The sequence below is a fragment of the Anomaloglossus baeobatrachus genome, chromosome 6, assembly GCF_048569485.1.
Source record: "Anomaloglossus baeobatrachus isolate aAnoBae1 chromosome 6, aAnoBae1.hap1, whole genome shotgun sequence".
Classification (NCBI taxonomy): Eukaryota; Metazoa; Chordata; class Amphibia; order Anura; family Aromobatidae; genus Anomaloglossus; species Anomaloglossus baeobatrachus.
The window spans coordinates 67001022-67013939 of NC_134358.1; the positions used below are offsets into that span (position 1 = coordinate 67001022).

At 50.1% G+C, this 12918-nt stretch overlaps 1 protein-coding gene across 2 annotated transcripts in view; it reads right to left on the reverse strand.

Annotated features, from left to right (window-relative positions):
* The window catches only part of OXR1 (oxidation resistance 1), a 660539-nt gene extending 648996 nt beyond the window's left edge, over window positions 1-11543 (reverse strand). For both annotated transcript variants that reach the window (XM_075352960.1, XM_075352958.1), the window contains exon 1: window positions 11379-11543. The gene's annotated coding sequence lies outside the window, so the exon portion shown is untranslated. The remainder of the gene's footprint in view (window positions 1-11378) is intronic.
* Window positions 11544-12918: the final 1375 nt, after the last annotated feature.

A 12918-nucleotide genomic window follows, 5' to 3' on the forward strand; every position in this document is an offset into this window, starting at 1 on the left:
ACAGCTCCCTGATATCACACACCAGAGGACAGGACAGCTCCCTGATATCACACACCATCACCAGAGGACAGGACAGCTCCCTGATATCACACACCAGAGGACAGGACAGCTCCCTGATATCACACACCAGAGGACAGGACAGCTCCCTGATATCACACACCATCACCAGAGGACAGGACAGCTCCCTGATATCACACACCATCACCAGAGGACAGGACAGCTCCCTGATATCACACACCATCACCAGAGGACAGCTCCCTGATATCACACACCATCACCAGAGGACAGGACAGCTCCCTGATATCACACACCAGAGGACAGGACAGCTCCCTGATATCACACACCATCACCAGAGGACAGGACAGCTCCCTGATATCACACACCAGGGGACAGGACAGCTCCCTGATATCACACACCATCACCAGAGGACAGGACAGCTCCCTGATATCACACACCAGAGGACAGGACAGCTCCCTGATATAACACACCATCACCAGAGGACAGGACAGCTCCCTGATATCACACACCATCACCAGAGGACAGGACAGCTCCCTGATATCACACACCAGGGGACAGGACAGCTCCCTGATATCACACACCAGGGGACAGGACAGCTCCCTGATATCACACACCAGGGGACAGGACAGCTCCCTGATATCACACACCAGGGGACAGGACAGCTCCCTGATATCACACACCAGGGGACAGGACAGCTCCCTGATATCACACACCAGGGGACAGGACAGCTCCCTGATATCACACACCAGGGGACAGGACAGCTCCCTGATATCACACACCAGGGGACAGGACAGCTCCCTGATATCACACACCAGAGGACAGGACAGCTCCCTGATATCACACACCAGGGGACAGGACAGCTCCCTGATATCACACACCAGAGGACAGGACAGCTCCCTGTCATATACCAGAGGACAGGACAGCTCCCTATCATACACCAGAGGACAGGACAGCTCCCTATCATACACCAGAGGACAGGACAGCTCCCTGTCATACACCAGAGGACAGGACAGCTCCCTATCATACACCAGAGGACAGGACAGCTCCCTATCATACACCAGAGGACAGGACAGCTCCCTATCATACACCAGAGGACAGGACAGCTCCCTGTCATACACCAGAGGACAGGACAGCTCCCTATCATACACCAGAGGACAGGACAGCTCCCTATCATACACCAGAGGACAGGACAGCTCCCTATCATACACCAGAGGACAGGACAGCTCCCTGATATCACACACCAGGGGACAGGACAGCTCCCTGATATCACACACCAGAGGACAGGACAGCTCCCTGTCATATACCAGAGGACAGGACAGCTCCCTATCATACACCAGAGGACAGGACAGCTCCCTATCATACACCAGAGGACAGGACAGCTCCCTGTCATACACCAGAGGACAGGACAGCTCCCTATCATACACCAGAGGACAGGACAGCTCCCTATCATACACCAGAGGACAGGACAGCTCCCTATCATACACCAGAGGACAGGACAGCTCCCTATCATACACCAGAGGACAGGACAGCTCCCTGATATCACACACCAGGGGACAGGACAGCTCCCTGATATCACACACCAGAGGACAGGACAGCTCCCTGTCATACACCAGAGGACAGGACAGCTCCCTATCATACACCAGAGGACAGGACAGCTCCCTGATATCACACACCAGAGGACAGGACAGCTCCCTATCATACACCAGAGGACAGGACAGCTCCCTATCATACACCAGAGGACAGGACAGCTCCCTATCATACACCAGAGGACAGGACAGCTCCCTGATATCACACACCAGAGGACAGGACAGCTCCCTATCATACACCAGAGGACAGGACAGCTCCCTGATATCACACACCAGGGGACAGGACAGCTCCCTGATATCACACACCATCACCAGAGGACAGGACAGCTCCCTGATATCACACACCAGAGGACAGGACAGCTCCCTGTCATACACCAGAGGACAGGACAGCTCCCTGATATCACACACCATCACCAGGGGACAGGACAGCTCCCTGATATCACACACCATCACCAGAGGACAGGACAGCTCCCTGATATCACACACCATCACCAGAGGACAGGACAGCTCCCTGATATCACACACCATCACCAGAGGACAGGACAGCACCCTGATATCACACACCATCACCAGGGCACAGGACACCCTGATATCACACATCATCACCAGAGGACAGGACAGCTCCCTGATATCACACACCATCACCAGGGGACAGGACACCCTGATATCACACACCATCACCAGAGGACAGGACAGCACCCTGATATCACACACCATCACCAGGGGACAGGACAGCTCCCTGATATCATACACCATCACCAGGGGACAGGATAGCTCCCTGATATCACACACCATCACCAGGGGACAGGACAGCACCCTGATATCACACACCATCACCAGGGGACAGGACAGCACCCTGATATCACACAACATCACCAGGGGACAGGACAGTACCCTGATATAACACACCATTACCAGAGGACAGGACAGCACCCTGATATCACACACCAGAGGACAGGACAGCTCCCTGATATCACACACCATCACCAGGGCACAGGACACCCTGATATCACACATCATCACCAGGGGACAGGACACCCTGATATCACACACCATCACCAGGGGACAGGACATCTCCCTGATATCACACACCATCACCAGGGGACAAGACAGCACTCTGATATCACACACTATCACCAGAGGACAAGACAGCACCCTGATATCACACACCAGGGGACAGGAGAGCTCCCTGATTTCACACATCAGAACCAGGGGACAGGACAGCTCCCTGATATCACACACCATCACCAGAGGACAGGACAGGACAGCTCCCTGATACCACACATCAGAATCAGGGGACAGGACAGCTCCCTGATATCACGCATCAGAATCAGGGGACAGGACAGCTCCCTGATATCATACATCAGAATCAGGGGACAGGACAGCTCCCTGATATCGCACATCAGAACCAGGGAACCGGACAGCTCCCTGATATCACACATCAGAACCAGGGAGCCGGACAGCACCCTGATATCACACATCAGAACCAGGGGACAAGACAGCTCCCTGATATCATACATCAGAATCAGGGAACAGGACAGCTCCCTGATATCGCACATCAGAACCAGGGAACCGGACAGCTCCCTGATATCACACATCAGAACCAGGGAGCCGGACAGCTCCCTGATATCACACATCAGAACCAGGGGACAAGACAGCTCCCTGATATCGCACATCAGAACCAGGGAACCGGACAGCTCCCTGATATCACACATCAGAACCAGGGAGCCGGACAGCTCCCTGATATCACACATCAGGACCAGGGGACAAGACAGCTCCCTGATATCACACATGAGAACCAGGGGTCAAGACAGCACTCTGATATCACACACTATCACCAGGGGACAGGGCAGCTCCCTGATATCACACACCACAGGACAGGACAACTCCCTGATATCACACACCAGAGGACAGGACAGCACCCAGATATCACATACCATCACCAGGGGACAGGACAGCACCCTGATATCACACACCATCATCAGGGGACAGGACAGCACCCTGATATCAAACATCACACACCAGGGGACAGGAGAGCACCCTGATATCACACACCATCACCAGGGGACAGGACCCTGATATCACACACCAGGGGACAGGACAGCTGCCGAATATTACACCAGGGGACAGGACAGCACCCTATCACACACCATCTCCAGAGGACAAGACCCTGATATCACACATCAAACACCAGGGGACAGGACAGGACACTGATATCACACATTAAACACCAGTGGACAGGAAAGCAGCCTGATATCACACATCAAACACCAGGGGATAGGAGAGCACCCTGATACCACACATCAAACACCAGGGGATAGGAGAGCACCCTGATACCACACATCAAACACCAGGGGATAGGAGAGCACCCTGATACCACACATCAAACACCAGGGGATAGGAGAGCACCCTGATACCACACATCAAACACCAGGGGATAGGAGAGCACCCTGATATCACACATCAAACACCAGGGGATAGGAGAGCACCCTGATATCACACATCAAACACCAGGGGATAGGAGAGCACCCTGATATCACACATCAAACACCAGGGGATAGGAGAGCACCCTGATATCACACATCAAACACCAGGGGATAGGAGAGCACCCTGATATCACACATCAAACACCAGGGGATAGGAGAGCACCCTGATATCACACATCAAATACCAGGGGATAGGAGAGCACCCTGATATCACACATCACACGGCAGGGGACAGGAGATCACCCTGATATCACACATCAAACACCAGGTGATGGGAGAGCACCCTGATATCAATATCACACATGAAACACCAGGGACAGGAGAGCACCCTGATATCACACATCAAACATCAGGGGACAAGAGAGCACCCTGATATCACACATCAATCACCAGAGGACAGGAGAGCACCCTGATATCACAAGTCAAACACCAGGGGACAGGAGAGAACACCCTAATATCACATATCAAACACGAAGGGACAGGACAGGACACTAATATCACACATCAAACACCAGTGGACAGCTGAGCACCCTGAAATCACACATCAAGCACCGGGTGAAAGGAGAGCACCCTGATACTACACATCTATCACCAGAGGACAGGAGAGCACCCTGATATCACACATCAAACACCAGAGGACAGGAGAGCACCCTGATATCACACATCAAATACCAGAGGACAGGACCCTGATATCACACACCAGGGGACAGGACAGCTGCCGAATATTACACCGAGGGACAGGACAGCACCCTATCACACACCATCTCCAGAGGACAAGACCCTGATATCACACATCAAACACCAGGGGACAGGACAGGACACTGATATCACACATTAAACACCAGTGGACAGGAAAGCAGCCTGATATCACACATCAAACACCAGGGGATAGGAGAGCACCCTGATACCACACATCAAACACCAGGGGATAGGAGAGCACCCTGATACCACACATCAAACACCAGGGGATAGGAGAGCACCCTGATATCACACATCAAACACCAGGGGATAGGAGAGCACCCTGATATCACACATCAAACACCAGGGGATAGGAGAGCACCCTGATATCACACATCAAACACCAGGGGATAGGAGAGCACCCTGATATCACACATCAAACACCAGGGGATAGGAGAGCACCCTGATATCACACATCACACGGCAGGGGACAGGAGATCACCCTGATATCACACATCAAACACCAGGTGATGGGAGAGCACCCTGATATCAATATCACACATGAAACACCAGGGACAGGAGAGCACCCTGATATCACACATCAAACATCAGGGGACAAGAGAGCACCCTGATATCACACATCAATCACCAGAGGACAGGAGAGCACCCTGATATCACAAGTCAAACACCAGGGGACAGGAGAGAACACCCTAATATCACATATCAAACACGAAGGGACAGGACAGGACACTAATATCACACATCAAACACCAGTGGACAGCTGAGCACCCTGAAATCACACATCAAGCACCAGGTGAAAGGAGAGCACCCTGATACTACACATCTATCACCAGAGGACAGGAGAGCACCCTGATATCACACATCAAACACCAGAGGACAGGAGAGCACCCTGATATCACACATCAAATACCAGAGGACAGGACAGGACAGCACCCTAATATCACACATCAAATACCAGGTGATGGGACAGCACCCTGATATCACACATCAAACACCAGGGACCAAGAGAGCACTCTGATAATACACATCAAACACCAGGGAACAAGAGATCACCCTGATATCACACAGCAAACACCAGAGGACAAGACTGCACCCTGATATCACACATCAAACACCAGGTGATGGGAGAGCACCCTGATATCCCACATCAAACACCAGGGGACAGGAGAGCTCCCTGATATCCCACATCAAACACCAGGGAACAAGAGAGCACCCTGATACTACATATCAAACAACAGAGGACAAGACTGCATCCTGATATCACACATTGAACACCAGGGGACAAGACTGCACCTTGATATCACACATCGAACACCAGGGACCAAGAGAGCACTCTGATATCACACAGCAAACACCAGAGGACAAGACTGCACCCTGAAATCACACATCAAACACCAGGTGATGGGAGAGCACCCTAATATCACACATCAAACACCAGGGGACAGGACAGGACACTGATATCCCACATCAAACACCAGGGAACAAGAGAGCACCCTCATACTACATTTCAAACAACAGAGGACAAGACTGTACCCTGATATCACACATTGAACACCAGGGGACAAGACTGCACCTTGATATCACACATCGAACACCAGGGAACAAGAGAGCACCCTAAAATCATCCATCAAACACCAGAGGACAAGACTGCACTTTAATATCACACATCAAACACCAGAGGACAGGAGAGCACCCTGATATCACACATCAAATACCAGGTGATGGGACAGCACCCTGATATCACACATCAAACACCAGAGGACAGGACAGCACCCTGATATCACACATCAAACACCAGAGGACAGGACAGCACCCTGATATCACACATCAAACACCAGAGGACAGGACAGCACCCTGATATCACACATCAAACACCAGAGGACAGGACAGCACCCTGATATCACACATCAAACACCAGAGGACAGGACAGCACCCTGATATCACACATCAAACACCAGAGGACAGGACAGCACCCTGATATCACACATCAAACACCAGAGGACAGGACAGCACCCTGATATCACACATCATAAACCAGGGGACGGGACAGCACCCTGATATCACACATCATAAACCAGGGGACAGGACAGCACCCTGATATCACACATCATAAACCAGGGGACAGGACAGCACCCTGATATCACACATCATAAACCAGGGGACGGGACAGCACCCTCATATCACACATCATAAACCAGGGGACAGGACAGCACCCTGATATCACACATCATAAACCAGGGGACAGGACAGCACCCTGATATCACACATCATAAACCAGGGGACAGGACAGCACCCTGATATCACACATCATAAACCAGGGGACAGGACAGCACCCTGATGTCACACATCATAAACCAGGGGACAGGACAGGACCCTGATATCACACATCATAAACCAGGAGACAGGACAGCACCCTGATCTCACACATCATAAACCAGGGGACAGGACAGCACCCTGATCTCACACATCATAAACCAGGGGACAGGACAGCACCCTGATCTCACACATCATAAACCAGGGGACAGGACAGCACCCTGATATCACACATCATAAACCAGGGGACGGGACAGCTCCCTGATATCACACATCATAAACCAGGGGACGGGACAGCACCCTGATATCACACATCATAAACCAGGGGACAGGACAGCACCCTGATATCACACATCATAAACCAGGGGACGGGACAGCACCCTGATCTCACACATCATAAACCAGGGGACAGGACAGCTCCCTGATATCACACATCATAAACCAGGGGACAGGACAGCACCCTGATATCACACATCATAAACCAGGGGACAGGACAGCACCCTGATATCACACATCATAAACCAGGGGACAGGACAGCACCCTGATATCACACATCATAAACCAGGGGACAGGACAGCACCCTGATATCACACATCATAAACTAGGGGACAGGACAGCTCCCTGATATCACACATCATAAACCAGGGGACAGGACAGCACCCTGATATCACACATCATAAACCAGGGGACAGGACAGCACCCTGATATCACACATCATAAACCAGGGGACAGGACAGCACCCTGATATCACACATCATAAACCAGGGGACAGGACAGCACCCTGATATCACACATCATAAACCAGGGGACAGGACAGCACCCTGATATCACACATCATAAACCAGGGGACAGGACAGCACCCTGATATCACACATCATAAACCAGGGGACAGGACAGCACCCTGATATCACACATCATAAACCAGGGGACAGGACAGCACCCTGATATCACACATCATAAACCAGGGGACAGGACAGCACCCTGATATCACACATCATAAACCAGGGGACAGGACAGCACCCTGATATCACACATCATAAACCAGGGGACAGGACAGCACCCTGATATCACACATCATAAACCAGGGGACAGGACAGCACCCTGATATCACACATCATAAACTAGGGGACAGGACAGCTCCCTGATATCACACATCATAAACCAGGGGACAGGACAGCACCCTGATATCACACATCATAAACCAGGGGACAGGACAGCACCCTGATATCACACATCATAAACCAGGGGACAGGACAGCACCCTGATATCACACATCATAAACCAGGGGACAGGACAGCACCCTGATATCACACATCATAAACCAGGGGACAGGACAGCACCCTGATATCACACATCATAAACCAGGGGACAGGACAGCACCCTGATATCACACATCATAAACTAGGGGACAGGACAGCTCCCTGATATCACACATCATAAACCAGGGGACAGGACAGCACCCTGATATCACACATCATAAACCAGGGGACAGGACAGCACCCTGATATCACACATCATAAACCAGGGGACAGGACAGCACCCTGATATCACACATCAAACACCAGAGGACAGGACAGCACCCTGATATCACACATCATAAACCAGGGGACGGGACAGCACCCTGATATCACACATCATAAACCAGGGGACAGGACAGCACCCTGATATCACACATCATAAACCAGGGGACAGGACAGCACCCTGATATCACACATCATAAACCAGGGGACGGGACAGCACCCTCATATCACACATCATAAACCAGGGGACAGGACAGCACCCTGATATCACACATCATAAACCAGGGGACAGGACAGCACCCTGATATCACACATCATAAACCAGGGGACAGGACAGCACCCTGATATCACACATCATAAACCAGGGGACAGGACAGCACCCTGATGTCACACATCATAAACCAGGGGACAGGACAGGACCCTGATATCACACATCATAAACCAGGAGACAGGACAGCACCCTGATCTCACACATCATAAACCAGGGGACAGGACAGCACCCTGATCTCACACATCATAAACCAGGGGACAGGACAGCACCCTGATCTCACACATCATAAACCAGGGGACAGGACAGCACCCTGATATCACACATCATAAACCAGGGGACGGGACAGCTCCCTGATATCACACATCATAAACCAGGGGACGGGACAGCACCCTGATATCACACATCATAAACCAGGGGACAGGACAGCACCCTGATATCACACATCATAAACCAGGGGACGGGACAGCACCCTGATCTCACACATCATAAACCAGGGGACAGGACAGCTCCCTGATATCACACATCATAAACCAGGGGACAGGACAGCACCCTGATATCACACATCATAAACCAGGGGACAGGACAGCACCCTGATATCACACATCATAAACCAGGGGACAGGACAGCACCCTGATATCACACATCATAAACCAGGGGACAGGACAGCACCCTGATATCACACATCATAAACTAGGGGACAGGACAGCTCCCTGATATCACACATCATAAACCAGGGGACAGGACAGCACCCTGATATCACACATCATAAACCAGGGGACAGGACAGCACCCTGATATCACACATCATAAACCAGGGGACAGGACAGCACCCTGATATCACACATCATAAACCAGGGGACAGGACAGCACCCTGATATCACACATCATAAACCAGGGGACAGGACAGCACCCTGATATCACACATCATAAACCAGGGGACAGGACAGCACCCTGATATCACACATCATAAACCAGGGGACAGGACAGCACCCTGATATCACACATCATAAACCAGGGGACAGGACAGCACCCTGATATCACACATCATAAACCAGGGGACAGGACAGCACCCTGATATCACACATCATAAACCAGGGGACAGGACAGCACCCTGATATCACACATCATAAACCAGGGGACAGGACAGCACCCTGATATCACACATCATAAACCAGGGGACAGGACAGCACCCTGATATCACACATCATAAACTAGGGGACAGGACAGCTCCCTGATATCACACATCATAAACCAGGGGACAGGACAGCACCCTGATATCACACATCATAAACCAGGGGACAGGACAGCACCCTGATATCACACATCATAAACCAGGGGACAGGACAGCACCCTGATATCACACATCATAAACCAGGGGACAGGACAGCACCCTGATATCACACATCATAAACCAGGGGACAGGACAGCACCCTGATATCACACATCATAAACCAGGGGACAGGACAGCACCCTGATATCACACATCATAAACTAGGGGACAGGACAGCTCCCTGATATCACACATCATAAACCAGGGGACAGGACAGCACCCTGATATCACACATCATAAACCAGGGGACAGGACAGCACCCTGATATCACACATCATAAACCAGGGGACAGGACAGCACCCTGATATCACACATCATAAACTAGGGGACAGGACAGCACCCTGATATCACACATCATAAACCAGGGGACAGGACAGCACCCTGATATCACACATCATAAACCAGGGGACAGGACAGCACCCTGATATCACACATCATAAACCAGGGGACAGGACAGCACCCTGATATCACACATCATAAACCAGGGGACAGGACAGCACCCTGATATCACACATCATAAACCAGGGGACAGGACAGCACCCTGATATCACACATCATAAACTAGGGGACAGGACAGCTCCCTGATATCACACATCATAAACCAGGGGACAGGACAGCACCCTGATATCACACATCATAAACCAGGGGACAGGACAGCACCCTGATATCACACATCATAAACTAGGGGACAGGACAGCTCCCTGATATCACACATCATAAACCAGGGGACAGGACAGCACCCTGATATCACACATCATAAACCAGGGGACAGGACAGCACCCTGATATCACACATCATAAACCAGGGGACAGGACAGCACCCTGATATCACACATCATAAACTAGGGGACAGGACAGCACCCTGATATCACACATCATAAACCAGGGGACAGGACAGCTCCCTGATATCACACATCATAAACCAGGGGACAGGACAGCACCCTGATATCACACATCATAAACCAGGGGACAGGACAGCTCCCTGATATCACACATCAGAGCCAGGGAGTGGGCAGCTCCATGTCACCACACTTCAGTCCTGGGACTGCACAGCTCCCTGACATCCCCAGTATATTGCAGCTGTCACATACACACCAGGCTGTGGAGCTGCTGCATCACAATCAATTCACCATAATAAGAGGGTAAGGGGAACTTACTGGTGAGAAGCAGAGGGGGTGTCACCGGGGGTCCCAGCCTCAGCTCAGCTCTGCACATTGACAGCTTGCTCAAGGACTTTTGCATTGGATGTATTGTATCATCAGCAAGTGCATCCTGGCTGCACAGAGCACATCTAGACATGCTCAGTTTTCTGACCTTCTCAGACTGGGAACTACCAAGACTATTGCAGCAAGGAGGGGTAATCTGGATCCTACCATGGAGTGCAGCTAAAAATAGCACCTGCAAAAGGAACAGCTGGGGCTTAAAGATACAGTAACCTGTCTGCTTCTTTGAGTATCCTGAATGACCTGATTAAATAAATTGTTTGTGTTTTCAGCTTAACCCCTTGGCTACTTGCAGGATCAGCTGAATTCATAGTAAGGGGGGTAGAAGGTGGTGGGAGATAGTTTACAATGGCCTTTGATATGTATGGCTGTTTTGTTCTTCCATTCTGTGCAATATTTTCTGATCCGCAGCCAAAACCTGGTTGATATTGGGCATCTCTGCGGCAGGTGCATCATATAGGTAGAAGCAAAGGCAAATAATGCAGCAGCTATAGGACGGCACGTAGGATCCTTATAGGTCCCTGATACAGATAAAGCCGCCGCACTATTCTGATTAATACCATAACATGGTGCTACAATATGTGCAAAGCTTAACCCCTTCAGCCCCGGGGCACTTTCCGTTTGTGCGTTTTTGTTTTTTGCTCCCCTTCTTCCGAGACCCGTAACTTTTTTATTTTTCCGTCAATCTTGCCATATGAGGGCTTGTTTTTTGCGGGACGAGTTGTACTTTTAAATGAAACCATAAGCTTTACCATATCGTGTACTGGAAAACAGCAAAAAAATTCCAAGTTTGGAAAAACTGCAAAAAAAAGTGTGATGGCACAATAGTTTTTGGGATGTTTTATTCACGGTGTTCACTATATGGTAAAACTGATGTGTGGGTATGATGCCTGAGATTGGTGCGAGTTTGTAGACACCAAACATGTATAGGTTTACTTGTATCTAAGGGGTTACAAAAAATTCACAAGCTTGTCCAATAAAAGTGGCGTACGTTTTACGCCATTTTCCGAAACCCGTAGAGTTCTCATTTTTTGGGATCTATGGTTCAGTCATGGCTTATTTTTTGCGTCTCGAGCTGACGTTTCTAATGGTACCATTTTTGCGCAGATGCTACCTTTTGATCGCCTGTTATTGCATTTTGCGTAAAACTTGCTGCGACCAAAAAACGTAATTTTGGCGTTTGGAATTTTTTTGCCACTACGCCGTTTACTGATCAAATTAATTGATTTTATATTTTGATAGAGCGGGCATTTCTGAACGCGGCGATACCAATTATGTGTATATTTATTTTTTTTTTAACCCTTTAATGTTCAATGGGGGGAAAGGGAAATGTGATTTGAACTTTTAGGGGTTTTTTTATTATTTTGTAAAACTTTTTTTTACTTTTTTTTTTATTTTACTAGTCCCCCCTAGAGGGCTATAGCGATCAGCAATCCGATCGCTCTGATCTATCTGCAGATCACAGCTATACAGC